Source organism: Brassica rapa, chromosome A01, assembly GCF_000309985.2.
Source record: "Brassica rapa cultivar Chiifu-401-42 chromosome A01, CAAS_Brap_v3.01, whole genome shotgun sequence".
NCBI lineage: Eukaryota > Viridiplantae > Streptophyta > Magnoliopsida > Brassicales > Brassicaceae > Brassica > Brassica rapa.
Genome location: NC_024795.2, coordinates 14,730,851 through 14,749,298, shown reverse-complemented (window position 1 = coordinate 14,749,298; position 18,448 = coordinate 14,730,851). Strand labels below are relative to the sequence as shown.

At 32.8% G+C, this 18,448-nt stretch overlaps 1 long non-coding RNA gene and 1 pseudogene across 2 annotated transcripts; one reads left to right on the top strand and one right to left on the bottom strand.

The window, feature by feature from the left end:
- Nucleotides 1-1,458: 1,458 nt before the first annotated feature.
- Nucleotides 1,459-12,445, bottom strand: LOC103873953 (annotated as a pseudogene).
- Nucleotides 12,446-13,421: 976 nt separating this feature from the next.
- On the top strand, nt 13,422-17,697 carry LOC108870927. Of its 2 annotated transcripts, XR_001957594.2 has the most exons (4): nt 13,422-13,894; nt 13,987-14,045; nt 14,302-14,377; nt 14,635-17,697. It is a non-coding gene; the product is annotated as an uncharacterized LOC108870927 (long non-coding RNA). The 2 variants fall into 2 exon arrangements; XR_004451070.1 differs by having other exon boundaries at nt 13,424-13,894; nt 14,302-15,088.
- Nucleotides 17,698-18,448: the final 751 nt, after the last annotated feature.

Sequence of the window (18,448 nt, the reverse complement as noted above, 5' to 3'; positions counted from 1 at the left end):
TAAAATAAGAACAATGAATAGAATAAAGCCTAGCCATCAACAAAGGCTTAGAAAACACATAAATAGGATTTTGAGTCTTCCAGGGGCATTCTGGTAATATGTGGTGACTCCTGGGCTTAAGTCGGTCATGAAATAGGCTCAACCCGTCTTCTGGGATCACCGTCGATGGACACCAAAGGTCTGTCGTCGATCGACAATCCTTCATCTCCTCGACAGTTTTCTCTCGTGAGGCAGACATACCATTCTTCAATAAATCGGGCATAACTTCTGCTATAAGATGCTGATTGAACTCAAACCGGCAGCACTGGAAAGCTAACTAAAAGATCTATCTTGTGTAAAAATATGTGTCAATCGAACCGTGGGAAGGTATCCATCCATAGCTAAACATATGACGCGTTTGTGGAGTTCTCCACCTCAAAAGGCTCCAAAATCATCAAAGTTCTCCAAAACGTACCTGAACCTAAAAACACTTTAAAACATACTCAAAACCCATATAATAGTCTCTAAAACATCTATATACCATGGCTAAAAACTTGTAAAAGCCATGGTATATCAACTCCCAAACTTATCCTTTTGTTTATCCTCAAGCCAAACAAGAACAAACCTCTGAAAAAAGTTTGAAAACAAGAGGAACTCACACAACTTTAAACTTACTACTTTCACCTCTGAAATGTTGCAAGCCACATTAGAGCAGTGCCAACTTTAGAAGAAATTCATGTATTAGACCTTAGCTTAACAACCAAACCATCCATTCCACTGCTGAACTGATTCTGCCTGACATACCCCTCTACTGACCTCATTTCTGCATATAAATGTCTAGGCTAAATCTTGAGAGTATCGATCAAAGGACATACAGACTCTTACGCCAGCAAGTATCTGAACACACAAGTATCACTCCCGTTGAAAGGTATTATGAGTTCTGAGTTATCCTCCAGAGTCTCTGCATACGGCGATTCCCAAACCGCAACAATTGCATAAGAGAAGCCTTCACTCGAGGCTAAGGATTGCTTCGAAGGATATTTCTCATATATTACTTCTGTTTGGTCTCCAACTATTGCTTTGATGGCATCAAAAAGCATTAAGTAATGGATGTTATTATTACAAACATACTCAAACTCCATCATTATTGTTCAATAATGGATGAATGTTTTGCCAGGCCAGTGAAGTTAAACATGGTTTGAATTCCCGCTGGGATTCAATTAAGACCGAAACCAAGAGGGAACAACGAGTCTTACAAATTGGCATCGGCGTTTAGGGGCAACTGTTCAACTCGTTTGAACCAGCTCACTGGTAACTTTCCCTCAAAGTCATAATCTCCAAATATGACATCAGCCATTCCTTGCCCTTCGCTTCCAGGCAGCCAAGCAGAGACTACAGCCTCTGTCTTTTCAAAAACCGTCGTGATGCAGCAAGATATTTGGAAATATTCTAAATATCTTTATTATTCACTAGTTTACATAGATAATTACTTTTTATTGTATTTTCTATATTTTAGTAGTTTTCTTATTTTAATTAAGATTAGGGTTTTCATAGATTTAAGGATTTATTATAAATAGTCATTCAAGCCTAAAGTTGTATTCAGTTTGATTTGATTAATAAAAGAGCTTTGGCTTTTGGGAGAATAGTATTCTCTATCCCTTGTATTGATTTGATTAGATTCATCAATCAAGAAGCAGATCCCAAACGAGGATTCTCTAGAATCCCTTGGTTGAGCTGACAGGTCCCAAGCGTGGTTTCACAACCCCTTGGTTGAGCTGTTTATCGTTGCTTCCGCTCCATCACGTCGGCTCAAGAACCATAGGCCGTCCTGAGAACAAGATCATTAGAGTTGGGACTCTCTCTGCAACTGTGGTTACAATATCACTCCCGTTGAAAGGTATTATGAGTTCTGAGTTATCCCCCAGAGTCTCTGCATACGGCGATTCCCCAACCGCAACAATTGCATAAGAGAAGCCTTCACTCGAGGCTAAGGATTCCTCTGAAGGATATTCCCCAACTGCAACAATTGCACAAGTGCTCAGTTTCAATGCTTTATTCTTCTTGTTTTTTGGTTGAGCATCGGCTTCTTCTAATTCTTTTGAAGATTTTTCTCGTAAATCACTTTGGATTTATCTCTAACTGCTGCTTTGATGGATTGTCAACAAGAAACTAAGTTAATGACATAAAACAAACCGGGTCAACACATCAATCGTTCAAGTTAAAAAAAAACATGCTAGAAAAAAGGAAATTTAGTTTTGCTTATAGATTCTCAAAATATACATGGGGAACGTACATATCAATAACACACACACACACACATATCACTTGATTTTGTTATTACAAACATACTCAAACTCCATCATTTATTGTTCAATAATGGATAAATGTTTTGCCAGGCCAGTAAAGTTAAACATGGTTTGAATTCCTGGTGGAATTCAATTGAGACCGAAACCAAGAGGGAACAACGGGTCATACAAATCGGCATCAGCGTTTAGGGGCAACTGTTCAACTCGTTTGAACCAGCTCACTGGTAACTTTCCCTCAAAGTCATAATCTCCAAATATGACATCAGCCATTCCTTGCCCTTCGCTTCCAGGCAGCCAAGCAGAGACTACAGCCTCCGTCTTTTCAAGAACCGTCGGCTCAAGAACCATAGGCCGTCCTGAGAACAAGATCATTAGAGTTGGGATTCTCTCTGCAACTGTGGTTACAATATCACTCCCGTTGAAAGGTATTATGAGTTCTGAGTTATCCCCCAGAGTCTCTGCATACGGCGATTCCCCAACCGCAACAATTGCATAAGAGAAACCTTCACTCGAGGCTAAGGATTCCTCTGAAGGATATTTCTCATATATTACTTCTGTTTGGTCTCCAACTATTGCTTTGATGGCATCTAAAAGCGTTGTGCCTACATTTTCAGACCAAGACAGATCCATTCATATTAAATTTCTAACAACATTTACTTTCAGTCGTTGCGTTAATTACCGATTGTTATCCTTCCGCTTAGACCGAACCATGCCTTTGTCCATCCCCCGCACTGGTAGCCAAGATCGTCAGCATGTGTTCCGGTGACTAAAATTCTCTTTGCATTGCGATCTAGTGGTAGAAACGGTTTATCAACATGTTTGCCGTTCTTTAGCAGAACTAGAGACTTTCTAACCGCTTCACGGCCCAATTCTCTATGTTCCTAAAATCATGAAAAACAGAGTCAATAATGCCCTGCAATCAAATAACACTATGTACAAGAAACCTCACCGTGCAGCCAACAGTACCCAATAAAGATCGGTCTGTGAGAGGATGTTCGAAAAGACCAGCTACAAACTTCACTCTGAGTATTCTTTCAACAGCATCATCAATCCGAGCCATCGGCACTTCCCCTGACTGCACCAGATCTGTTAGGTCATGTATGAACCGTTCGTACTTGAAAGGCACCATCACCTGCAATAAAATAAATTAGTAACATAATGCTCATTCATTGCTTACTCTGAAAAAGTGTAAATCATTAACAGGAGGTTTTAGAGTCTACCATGTCAATTCCAGCATTAATTGAGATCTTGACGCAATTGCGGCAATTTGAACCAAATGGCTCGCTAAGCCGGTCCAAAGCTTCCCAGTCAGAAATAATAAATCCCTAGTAATCAAAGCAAAGGTGGCCAGCTCAGTTCATAGACCTCTGGTTTGTTCAGATATTCCATAACAAACAAACTTTTTGTTGACCTTGAAACCTAGTTTCTGTTTGAGAAGCTCTGTCAAGAGGAAATAGTTAGAGTGGAGTTTACTTCCATTCCAGCTTGAGTAAGATGCCATAACAGTAGAGACTCCCTGAGAAAGACAGTTCAGATATGGAGGAAGATGTATTCTCTCCAAGTCTTCGAATGACACAATAGTGTTCCCTTCGTTTGTGCCATTTTCGGTACCACCATCTCCAACGAAGTGTTTTGCACAAGCAACCACATTGTTTCTGTCGCATATGAATAAATCCATGAGTAGTGACATCAAAATTATTAAAGACGCATATCAAGGCATGTGCGTACCTTCCCGCAAGAAAAGGGTAACCATTAGGGTGTTCTTTGGGTGGCTCTCCTTGAAGGCCCGAGACAAGAGCTCACATATAGTGTTAGCATCTTCACTATAACACTCATAGGATCTCCCCCATCGTGGATTTCTCAAAGCCTATCAGAAAACTAAAGCTATTACAAGAAAAGAGAGGAAGAAGAGGTCTTGGTTTAACCAAAAGTAAATCAAACACCCTAAATTATTATCATAAGGACTTTGCTTGGACGACAAGAAACAATCATGGAGTAAACTCTACTGATTATCCATTCAGTATCATAACATGTATAAGGAACTTACGGCTACGCAAGGAGCAAACGCCCAGTGAGCACCCATGGCCCTTACTTCTAGTGCTGTTGCAGCCCCAATTCTTCTGATCAAATCTGCGTCTCTTTTGAAATACCGCAACGACTAACCAGTGTTATCACATTAATTCAACAACCACTTGCTTCAAATACCAGTACTTAATTAGGTTCAGTTCCAATCTAATTGGACAAACACTACTACTATACCCAAGTGCTCAATGTTCTTGTAAAATGAAAAAGAATGAGACTCGGGGATCAAACCTGGTGGCTCCGAGTCCAATGTTGTGGGGGAAGATGGTGGCTCCGTAAACGTTGTTGTTGCCGTGGACGGCATCAATGCCGTATATTATCGGTATTCCCAAACGTGATGCCAAAGCTGCGTTTTGGTAACCGTCGATCATATCAGCCCAGTCCGATGGCCTAGCGTCCTCGAACGGCCAACTCCCTCCGCCGTTCAAAACACTACCTGTAACTCCAAATCCATTTTTATAACTTTAGCATTTATATTCAATTTTTTTGTAATGATACAAAGTTTGTTCGTCGACCGAATAAAAACAAAATGGTGTGTATACCGATGAAGGAATTTGTAATGACGGTACGAGTAGTTACGACGCGTTCGATCTGAGTCATCTGACCGATCTTCTCCGCCAAACTCATCCGAGAGAGAAGGTCTTGAACACGCGCCTCCACTGGCGCGTCTGGGTTTTTGTAAACGCATGATTCTTCTTTGCTTTCCATTCTCTTTTTTTCCTTTTCTCCTTCTGTCACAAGTTAACTACTTCTAACCTATTTGTCCTTTGGCTTCAGGTGATATTATCATTTCGTTATCGTTATATATATTGAACTATTCTGAAACAAATATAACTTTAAACCAATCATGCAAAGGCACGTTACAAACTAAATTAATTTAAACACACTAGTCAGCTTAATTTAAACATTAGGTTAACAAACACGCAAGAACCTTATCGCTATGACGCCATACCTATGCGGTCATCATGGCTTCGATTGTTTTTATTTCTTTTGTCAGCATTGAACTATTCTCAAATTAAATAAAAACATGCCTAATCAGATTAATTAAAACATTAGGTTCATAAACACGCCAAAACCTTATCATTACGGCAATACACATGCCTAATCAGATTGGTTGAACTACCATTTGTTTTTCTTAAGTTGAGCTTGTCACCTAAGCCACTTTAAACTTACTTTAAACTTGCAAACACAAGAAAATCAGGAAGTACTAAACAACTTGCACTAGCAAAAAAAAAATGTTATAGCCACGAAAACCATTGGCTAAATTGAAAAAATACCCATTAAAAGAAAAAACTGTGGTTAACGGTATCTATTTTAGCCACGATCTAGCCACAAATAAAACGTGTCTAAATTAACCACAATGTAGTCAAGTAAAAACCATGGCTATCATCTAGCCATGATTTTTTTTCGTGGTTATTTCCGTGGCTATACATTTAGCCACGACTCTACCACATAATTTTCCGTCGCTATACATTTTGCCACAACTTTGCCATGTTATTTTTTGTCGCTATATATTTAGCCCTGATTTTGCCACAATTTTATGTGACTATATATTAAACCCTTCAATCTAATACCTTAAACCCTAAACATTAAACTTAAATCATATATCCTAAATACTAAATGAAATCTCCAAATATAATATTTTCAAACTATAAACCCAAATTTGAAAACTAAACTCTAAATCTAATTTTATTTAAACTCCATTATACATCATAAATCTAAACCCTTGACATCTACCTCAAAACTTATATTCTAAATACAAATTACAACAATAATATTCTTAAACTTAAAGACCAAATCTTAATTATAAAACAAACATAATCGTGGAAAGTCAAACTTGGTCAATTGCAAAATTGACTTTTGTAAAAAAAATTAAAAATGTAGACTGCAAATGAAGTATGTTCTAGAAAGTTAAATACTAGGTAAATTTTGATCAACTGCAAAACTAATATTTTTATGCAGGAAGTCTACTCATGTTTTCAAAAATAGCTTACAATTATGTAATGGCAAAATGTAACCTAAATAATAGATTACCTTGGTAGTCTACAAAACTAGACTTCAAATGACGTATTCAGCTGAAATCAATGTCGAAAGTTCCTTTAAAGTGGATTTGGGTATTATTCATCATGTGTTTTGATGATTTAATTTTTTTACAGTGTGTGTTAATGAATTCTAATGGTCTTGCATGAATGTCAAAAGTTAATGTGTTATAATTATGGAACTCTAATTTTTCTTGTTTGATTAAGTTGTTAACTAATAGGTGTAGACTTCCTTAAAATGTCTACTTCCATAATTGTATCAAACATGTAATATTTTTTTTTCTAATTTTGTTTAACGTGTTTTTTTTTTTGCAGAAAATTGTCCAGTTACATGTTGTATACAGAGAATTTGTGGTAAAAGACTTTTGTGTAATTTTGTTTGAAGTATACCCTTGAGACTTCTTAGGAAGTCTTTTTAATTATTTTTACTCCTGAGCCTTCTTGAGCAGTATTTGTAGATTTTTTTTGTTTTCACATGTGTGTTAATTTTTTTTTACTTATGTGTAAGTTTGATATATTTAAGTTTTACATTCATAATGGTTTCAATTTCTTGTTGATTAGAGTATGTTGTGATAAAGTTGAAAGCTAAAAATTAATAATATTATACAAGTGAAACACAGTTAAAAATTAATATTATATCCAAGGATTTTGCATCCAAATAGTAGTTTACAAACAAATATTTTATGATAATAATTTATTACAAAGCAAATTTAATAAGATTCTCTAGAGTTTTTTTGATTATTCATAATATTGATAGCACAAATAAAGTTTGCTAATGAAATCTTCTAATGATGTCTGCTAATAATACGACCTGCAAAAGAAGATAAGATAATATTAAAAATGATTAATTTTTTAAAAAAAAAAGACATTATATAAAAAGTCTGAAATCATATTTTAGTAGATTTCATGTGAAGTCTACTTTGAATTTATGCTTTTAGTAAACTTCATTTAAGGTATATTAGCTTTAATTTCTAAAATACATATTTAAAATCTATAGATCTAAGTATTAAATTTTTGGGTGGGGGAGATGAAAGCTTTGGAAGAGAATCTGTAAAAATAAAAAAGACAAAATTTTGAGAAAACATAAGAACATAAATTAAAATTATATTAGTAGTCTTCTAATGAAGTCTACTTAAAAGTTATTGTTTTTAGAATTCATTTGAGTTTACTAGTCTTAACTTTTAAATAGACTTCATCAAAAGTATACTGTATCGAATAATTTTCAAATTTAAAAATTAGACTTCATGAGAAGTCTTCTTAAAATTTATGGTTTGGTAGATTTCATTAGAAGTTTATTGGCCTTCATTAGAAGTCATCTGAATCACATAATTTTCAGATCTAAGAATATGTATATTTAAGAACATGAAAATAGCTTCAAATCTCAAAAAACTTATAAATAATTTTTTAAGCTGAAATAGTGGCAAATAAGAAAGGCATAGAGTTTTAATCTATAACTGAATTTGAATATAAATACAAATATAAAATCTAAAGATCTAAGTTACAAGAGGAACAGAAGAAAACCATGAAAGAGAATACCTACAAAATAAGATAAAAGTACGAGAAAACATGAGACAAAAAAAATTATAAGTATATTTTAGTAGCCTTCTAAAGAAGTCCCCTTCAAATTTATGGTTTAAGTCTTATGAATAAGATAATTTTAAAATCTAAAATATGTAAATTTAGAAAATTTAAAAATAGCTTTGAATTTGTAAAAATCAAAATAGAATTTATAGGAAAAAATATTAGTAAAATAAATACATATATTTTTAATCTATAACTTTATTTGAATATAACATAAAATATATATTTAAAATATATAGATCTAAATCTTAAATTTTCAGAGAAGGAGATGCAACAATGAATGAAAATACTTACAAAAATAAGATAATATTGTGAGAAAGATATGAGAAAAAATTAAAAAATTAAACTAAAACTTTTCTTCAAATTAAAAGAGATTAGAGATAGGTGAAAGAGTTCTAAAGAGAAGAGAATCTGTAAAAATAAAAAAGACAAAATTTTGAGAAAACATAAGAACATAAATTACAATTATATTAGTACTCTTCTAATGAAGTCTACTTCAAAAGTTATTGTTTTTAGAATTCATTTGAGTTTACTAGTCTTAACTTTTAAATAGACTTCATCAAAAGTATACTGTATCGAATAATTTTCAAATTTAAAAATTAGACTTCATGAGAAGTCTTCTTAAAATTTATGGTTTGGTAGATTTCATTAGAAGTTTATTGGCCTAAGTCATCTGAATCACATAATTTTCAGATCAAAGAATATGTATATTTAAGAACATGAAAATAGCTTCAAATCTTAAAAAACTTATAAATAATTTTTTAAGCTGAAATAGTGGCAAAGAAGAAAGGCATAGAGTTTTAATCTATAACTGAATTTGAATATAAATACAAATATAAAATCTAAAGATCTAAGTTACAAGAGGAACAGAAGAAAACCATGAAAGAGAATACCTACAAAATAAGATAAAAGTACGAGAAAACATGAGACAAAAAATATTATAAGTATATTTTAGTAGCCTTCTAAAGAATTCCCCTTCAAATTTATGGTTTAAGTCTTATGAATAAGATAATTTTAAAATCTAAAATATGTAAATTTAGAAAATGTAAAAATAGCTTTAAATTTGTAAAAATCAAAATATAATTTATAGGAAAAAATATTAGTAAAATAAATACATAGATTTTTAATCTATAACTTTATTTGAATATAATATAAAATATATATTTAAAATATATAGATCTAAATCTTAAATTTTTAGAGAAGGAGATGCAACAATGAATGAAAATACTTACAAAAATAAGATAATATTGCGAGAAAGATATGAGAAAAAATTAAAAAATTAAACTAAAACTTTTCTTCAAATTAAAAGAGATTAGAGATAGGTGAAAGAGTTATAAAGAGAGAGAGAGAGAGAGAGAGAGAGAGAGAGAGAGAGAGAGAGAGAGAGAGAGAGAGAGAGAGAGAGAGAGAGAGAGAGAGAGAGAGAGAGAGAGAGAGAGAGAGAGAGAGAGAGGAGAGAGAGAGAGAGAGAGAGAGAGAGAGAGAAAGAGAGTTTTAGATAGAAGGGAGAAAACTATAGAAACTTTTGCAGCCATTTTACAAAGAATATGTAAATTTTCTTTATATAGGGAGACAAAACTATAACTAGGTTAAAATTTCGGCATATTTGAACAATACTGATTTAAATTATGGAGTAGAATTCATTGGAAATTTAATATGATTTTTTATTTATTCTTTAATGTTCTTATTGTTTTAATATATGATTTCAAATTTTTTGAATAGTAATTTAAAGACTATTGTTTTAATTTATTCATCCAAAAATTTATATTAATTTAAAATTATTTTAATTTTTAATATCAATTTTAATAGACTACATAAGAAGTTTAATATACTCTAAAATTATACTCTAAAATTGAGATTGCAAAAATTAAAATAATATTCTTTATTATCATTTTCTTCAAATAATATAATACTACTTTCATCAGGATCTAAAAAATCACAATTCTTGTAGTTTATTCATTTTTGTAATGCTGGGTTTTATCGGGTTCTTTAATAATTGTTTTTTAAAATCTAAAGCGGATTATTTACGGGTCACCGGGTTTACCGATTCAACTGCGGATACGGATCGGCTATGAAAACACTGGATCTAACATGAATATGCGCCTAGTCGAATGAAGTCCTCATCTTGTTGCGGAAGAGGATTGAAGAGGCCGTGTATTATAATTTATGACTGTTATGGTATAGCTCACAGACTGCAAGTAAAGTTGTCTGGCTCATTTTGTTTGTTTTTTGGGTGGATTTTCTTAATCAATAGCTCACAGTGCTTCACAATCTTGTCTCTCTCACACATTTCATGTTTCTTTTCTGGCCTGAACTCACTTTAGATTTGTTAAACATTTCTCTCCAGCAGAAATCCTACCTCTTACACACAGTCTCTTGCGATCATGAACTTGTGAGTCATACATAAAACAATTATACTTTCCCCATGTTTCTGTTCTAGTTCTGTCTTTAGAAGAAAAATTATCTCTATGACAGCTCTCTCTAGAGATCAATCGATTGTATCAGGACTCTTGCAAATGTTTTGAAGAAATTGCTAAATTGATACGTAATTGTTTCTTATTTTTGAGTTAGCAAAAATTGCAATATATAGGCAATAGATAAACCATACATTTGGCTAGAGTTTTTACATAATATCTCAAAGAAGATGTTTGTCAAAATGTAAAAACGATAACACAAACAAACATTCATCTTATCACACAAAGTTTCATTTCTTTTGTGCAACAGAGGATTCCTTAAGAGAGCATAGATAGAGAAAATAGTACAAATGCTGAAATGCAATATTATATAGGCCTCATATTAATATTTTATGTGGGATTCAATTAGATAAAAACAGAAAGACTTCAACTTTTGGCTCCTCATTTGGCTTGAAAGAACCTCTCCCTGACAGACATTAACTCTTATTCCATGTTCACTGGCTGGAGATTCTTCACAACACTTAAGTCCCACCTCTACAACCAGTGTCAAACACTCACTAACCGGGAAACCAACTCTGAGATCACTATTAAGAACTGATTTGTCTGCAATGTCCAACACCCTATCTTGCAATGCCAACTTAGTGTAGCTGTGTAGAGAAACGTCTCCCCCAAAGAAATCATTTGTTGGTCGTTATCCAGTGAACATTTCCAAAAGAACACCAAAACTATACATATCACCATATATCGATGGTTGTCCTCCTATTCCATATTCCACACCATAATTCACAGAAAAAAAAAACTATGTTAGAAAGGAAGATAACATACTAATTTATTCATTTAAACCTTATACATGTGTGATAACAAGTCTTGGTGCTGTGCTGGCTCCAATGACACCAACCGAGCTTAGTTGGTTGAGAAAGGACTCTTTGACGCATTTGAGGAGAAGAAATGTGAGGCAACCAGGGTCGAACCTGAAGTTAACTTGGAAGAAGAAAGACCTAGTGAGTGGATGTAACTTCGTGGATGCAACTCTGTAATGCAAAACCAGTGGATAAATCATGTGGATGCCAAACGTGTGGATAAACCTGAGTGGATGCAACGATCAAGTGACCATGAAGATAGCTTGGACCTTGACGTGATGAATAACACTGAAGCTGACTTGGAGCTACAAGGACTTGGTGAGTTGGATACAATATATGATAGTAGATAAATTCTTAGCTGATATACTCTAACCGATAAACTTTGTTTTAGTTAATCTTATATAATCAAGTATCTGTAAAATAATTAAAACTCATAGAATTAAATATTCAAATGTCAATCAATAGAAAACAATATTGTTTCCTTTTTTCTTATTAAGTTATAGTTAGTTAAGTATCTCGGAAAGTTTTCTTATATTATTACAATTAGATAATATATAATATTATTGTTCAGATATATTTTAGTAAGTAATATAAAATCAATCGTTTAAAAAGTTCTTGAGAAAAAATACCTATATATCATCTATAAAATTATGTATTGAAGTTGACAAAATGTTTTACATAGATAACTATAATTTGATTCACAATTGGAAACAATAAATTAATATCAGTGCTATTAAAACACATTATTGGTAACATTGTCTTTCATTAATACTTAGTATATTAATCATCCACACAAATTCATAATGGTGTACTTAAATATTTTCCTGTTGTAAACCATTAATGCAATAATTCAGGGATTATTAATTATAGAAGTTTGTCGTGTATAAATATAAAATGACAATCTTCATAATTTTTCTAATAAGAATATAGATTTTTTTTTAAATTTGAACTGTGAAAAGAGCTAAGGTGTTAACACGACATCATAATAGGCGATGTTACAACTTAAATATTTTAAAAACAATTCTTATAAAAATTTTAAAATATTTTATTTAAAATATTTTACTTAAAATATATTTTAATGATCTGATCAAATTGAAACTGTAAAAAATTGTTTTTTTTATCAACTCAAGTATAATACATATTTTCTTAAATTTTGAAATAAATTATTTATATATATTAATATGGTATATAGTTAATTTAAAATATATTTATATATATATATATATTAATATTAATATAAATATCTGTGGGAACCGAAATTCGCACTGTCGATTTTCGTTTAAATAAAGAAACTAGGAAAATCCTAATTTCTCAGAGGACCCGGATATCTGCTAATTACCACATGTCAAGTAATCAGAACACGAGAATGACAACGATAAAGTATAAGAAATCGAAAAGAGAGCAAAAAGATCTTATTCCGAATTTGCGTATGAGCGTTTACAACAAGGTATAAGTATGGGCTCGAGAACAGTTGGCGAGATTCCTAGTTCTAGCAACCCTAAGACGGCTAAACCTAATTGACTCACAGCTCGAAATAACAAAAGCGGAAAATTGCGTAAATGCTCTAAGTGCTAAGTTTGCTCTGAAAAAATCGTCCTCCCCACGCGCTTCGCCTAGGACTCTTTATATACTAGCTCCAAGGTCGGTTTAAGCTTTTACTCTTCTGCCCTTAAGCCGTCATAGCATAAAATGGAGATATTCCATTTTTTCCGATCTTTGTGATTATCCTTAAAACTTCTGTATTTATCCGCAGAAACTTGACATTTATCTTTCCTTGTGGACCAAGCGTAAACCGTGCTGTGGTTTACGGGCTTTTGGTTAAGAAATCGTAGGATGGGCCTCGAGTCGTGTTTTAGGTCCCTTTGGGCCGTCTTCCGACTCGAAGCATTTATTACGATTTCTTTCGATAAGGAACGAACTTTCCGCGGTATTAATCCGCAAAGTTTGATCGATGATTTAGAATAGCGAAAATCATAGATTGAACTCGCTACGGTCTTCGGAAGATAGCATTTGAAGGTTTGACGAGAATGCATGGACTGGTGTCGTCTCGACGTTTTGGAAGAGCGTAGCGACCCTCGAGCCCGGTCGCTACGTAGAGACCGAGCGGGACGGATGCTCGGTCCCTACGTAGCGACCGAGCTTGGCCGAGCTCGGTCAAGCTCGGGCTCGGTCGCTACGTAGTGACGACACGTGTCCCGTTTCTTCCAAACCCAGAGCTTCATTAATCTGAATTCGGATGGGCTTGTTTCTTAGCATATATGGGCTTTGTGAATTTGTTACTTGTTGGGCTTCCTTTTTCAGAAAATGACACCTCCGTTTTCCTCTTCTCTTCGCGTCGCCAAAAAACGTTTTTTTTTTTTACGAAAGCTCGATCATTCATCTAACCGGCGTCGAATCTCCATCTGTAATACGTGAACCCATTGTTTCTGGCGATAGCCTGTTAGAACTCGGCGGTGGTGTCTTTTGATTGACTTCCAACTCACCTATAAATAAATTCTTGGAAACGTTACGAGAATCAGTTCATCCAATCGTCGTCTTTAACGCCCTCATCAACAACATCTCCCACTCTTCACACGATCTATCATTCAATGTATCCCCATTATTGCTATTGTGTGAATCACCACTATAAATAGGTCATCTCATTCCATCGAAACTCATATTATTCATGCCTCTCCATCTTATAGATTTCTACACGTTCTGACTAACTCCGCTCTCTTCCTCGCAGACTTGAGGGATGGGCCATTGGACCACCACCGTGGAGGTCCGCCTATTTTGGGAGGCTAGGTACATGAAGCGAGGATTGAGCTTTTGTATATAGACATGCTCATCCTAACGCAAAGATACAAAACTCATGATCTTCAATCTATTTATTGAAAATTTTTAGATTTTTGATTTGAATGATGATAAAGGTTTCCATTTAATATAAAAGAGTATGTTTTGTCCTGTGAGATTCATCAGTTGTTTCTCCTCATTAATTATCTTTTAAAGAAATATGTCCTGGAAAATTGCTAATTCTTCTGTCCTCCTCACTGATTTGAAGTATGGTTGTTGTATCTCCACCGTCGAGGTCCGCCTCCTAAGGTTCAGGAATGTGAATGCTCCTCCTCGAAGCAAAGGTAACTCCAGCATTAACATCTTTAAATATACGAGAGATGATTATTGTGTGGTTTGTTGATTCTGTTTCACTTTGTTCAGGAATTGATTATTAAATTTTTTATCCAAATATTTTTGTAAGACCATTTGTTCAGGTCTTGATTATCTTATTTTTTTCCCCAGTAGCTTTCGTTTGTTTATTTCCCCAGTAGCTTTTGTTTAGCTTATTCTAACTCCTTTATCTCCTACTTTCCTCCGCCGTGAAATGGGGAACTGTCAGGCGGTGGAGACTGCAACAGCGGTGTTAGAACGACCAGACAGCAAGTCGGATAGATTTTACTGTACAGTGATCGTTAAGTTTATATTCTTTGGAACTTGCAAGTAAAGGAATGATGGTTTGACCAATCGAAGTTCGGGTGAGTCTAGAGCTAACTCATCCACGAGTACCACATAATATGTTGGTGTGAAGAAAATTGAGTCCATAATGGTGTCCGAGCTAAATGCACACGTTCTCAATTCTCCTCTGCATGTATAAACCGTTTCTGGTCCACCCTCCTATAAGTTAACATATCTTTTGAGTTAGTAACGTATTTAGCTGCATTACTCAATAGAATGATGAGTTTCTCTGCATGAACAAAGTTGAGAGCATTGAGACATGTATTAGCATGTAACATCCAAAGACAACTATAATATAGACAATTTTTTTTGTTCTTTGTTAATAACTATTTTGATCACCAACCATTTCTGAAAATTACAGTATTGTGCAAATACGATTATGTTATTCGAAAATAAATAATTAGTTATATATTTGCAAATACGATGTGGAACGAGGAGAAACAAAAGATTTTGAAAGATAAATTTTCTAAGCCCTTAAAAGTTATAAATTTAATGGTTCTAAACCAAAATAAAATTCAAAGCAAATGAATAGTTTTACTCTAACTATTTAAAATTCAAAGCAAGAAAACTAAAATAATGATTCATACTAATATAGAACAAAAGATTTTAAAATAAAAACAAATATTAAACAAAAATCAAAAATATTTACTCAAACTATTTAAATTATTTTAAAATTATCATCCCGCCCGTAGGGCGGGCCGATCCTAGTTTCATATATATTTTAGTCATATTAGGTAATTCTATAACTTTAATTTAAGAAAAGAAAGAAGAATATTTTTATAGATTTCAAATTAATTTTATGGTTAGTTTAATAAAAAGGCTTTTTGCAAAATTGACTCAAAACTCAAAGTCAACCACAAAACTAACTTACGTTTTTTTTTAACATTTCTTTTTCCTTATTCACCCTACAAGTTCAGATTATTCCTGAAAATGCCTTAATTTTTGTTTTCTTTTCGAAAATGGCTGTTTTACTCTCTCAATCTCATCATCTTCAAGTATTTACAAGATTACCATTGCTATCAATACACCAACCACCATGAACAATCCACTTGAAGCTCTTAATGCACCTCAAATCGATTTACACTTTTTCTTTCTTAATTCTTATGAAATAAAAACAACATATCTTTCACTTTCTCTCAATATTCATCCAAAAAATTCAAGATTTTGATTCTAAATTTTTTATGGTCGAACCATTGAAGCTTACGATTCTTGGTGGGTCATTTTTGTTTGAGATTCTGGATGCTCGGAGAAGACTTATGTGTGCTAAACAAGTTATCTCACTGGTTGAAACTATGAAATCAGTTTTTTATGCAGATCTATTCACCCAGACGACTTTTGGGTAACTCTTATGGCTGTAGACGACTTACATGAAAGTCTTCTAGTCAATGCAGAGGTTAATTTTGCAATTGACTTTAAATGTGTTTTTAGAGACGACTTACATGGACGTCGTCCATCTATATTTGTTAAAAAAAAATTTGAGATGACTTCCATGTAAGCCGTCTAGGGTAAACGGATTAGTTTTGCATTTGACCGGATTGTGTCAGAAATTTGAGTTTTCTGGACGACTTATCCATAAGTCGTCCAATATAAAATTAAAAAAAAAATATTTTGTTTTATCTAGACGACTTCTATGTAAGTAGTCTCATGTAAGTTTTGCAACTGAAAAATCAAACATAAAAATTTATTTTTTTCTTGACGAATTACACGGAAGTTGTCAGTTAGACGACTTACACGAAAGTCGTCAATGATTTTATTCAGAGATTCTGGTCAAACCTTGCTTATCTTGGACGACTTCCGTGTAAGTCGTCTAGAAAAAATATATATATATTTTTTTATCTTTCAATTGCAAAACTAACCTGAAACGACTTACATGGAACTCGTCTAAGTAAAACAAAATATTGATTTTTTAATTTTTTACTGGACGACTTATGTGTAAGTCGTCTAGTAAAAGTCAAATTTCTGACACAATCCGGTCAAATGCAAAACTAACTCGTTTACCCTAGACGGCTTACATGGAAGAAGTGGTCTCGGTTTTTTTTAACAAACAAAGATGGACGACTTCAATGTAAGTCGTCTAGGTTAAAAATCAATTTCAAAACTAACCCAAATGGACGACTTCTTAGAAAGACGACCTTCGTGGAAATCGTCTGCGTCAATGTTTAATAAACTTTCATTTTCTCTAAAATTATAAAGACTTTTTAATATTTTTTTGTTAATTCATTTATATTATTCGATATTTGAGCTCTTTGAATAAAATTCATAACTTAATTGGTTTTAATTATGTTTTTACCGATATTCATGTGTATTATTGTTTCCAGAAGACTTGTCAAAAAAATTTAAAATTATTTATAAATTACTTTTAAGATCAATTATACCAGAAAACTTCCATGGCTGTCGTCTAGACGACATGCATTATCTTAGAAGACTCAAAAGACTTTTTGGGGCTATATTCGTAAAAATGAGTTTTGTTTTCTTGTTTGGTCACAAGGGGCTGATTGTAATTTCACAAGGCTTTTGGGTTACTTTTGCATTTGATTCAAATTTGAGTATACTTTTGTAATCAAAGTTAAGTTTTGAGTCATATTTGACAAATTTTTTTTAACAAAAAGTATAATATACATCTGTATGGACTAATTTATTTTTCTAAGGATTGTAAAAGTCATTTTAGTGACGATACATGGTAATACTTAAATATTATAATGCTTCTATTTTAATATATACCGGCAGAGCTTTCTATAAATATTTTCTATTTTGGTGAAACCATAAAAATTGTGATTTGGAGACTTGGGTCTCTTTATGACTTCGTTGACGTAAGCCTTGCGGCGTTGGATAATATATTATATATGTATTTAGGTTATCAATTAGTAAGAACGTGCAACTTACACTTTGTAGTATGACTACTAACCATCAATCATGTGGACACATGATTATTTACATTTCAACAAATTAAAATAACAAAATTCTTTCAAATTTTGTGAATTGCACTCCAACTCAGTCACATATTTTTTTTGTAAACTGACTCCAACTCAGTAACATGCATGGAGATTAATATTAATATCCCATCATTTTCATTTTAAACATTTTTCGAAATTGGTATTGATGAATTAATCCCTTCTACGTTCTATAGAGAATCTTTATACAGTTCACTCACTTAAACGTTGGCTTTTGATATACGCATCTACACGTTGATTTTGATTTCCTCATATATTAATCGAGGAACATTTAAAAAGATGTAATCTCAATTTTGTAATAATTAAAATTTTTTTTTTACTTATGTGTCAATCAATTAGGTAGTTAATTATTCTTACGTATCAGCCTCACATTGAAATTGAAAAACATATTGGTCCAATTTGATTTTTATATCTCACTAGAAACATTTAATACTAACTATATGATATATCATATGATATTAACTAAAGAAAGGTGGCTATTTATTATATATTATTTCCTTAAATAAAATCTATGAAATTACCTAATGTGATTATGATATATATAGTAATTAATGATTTTAAATAATATAGATTTACTAATAATATGTATGCTTTCTATCATTTTTGTTTACTTCTTTACTATTAAAATAAATTACACAATTACATTAATCATATATTAAAAATTTATATTTTTTTTGTATATGTTGTATTTTGAATTTTTTAAAACGAGTATAAATTACTAAAACTGTTAAAAGTCTCACATAAACT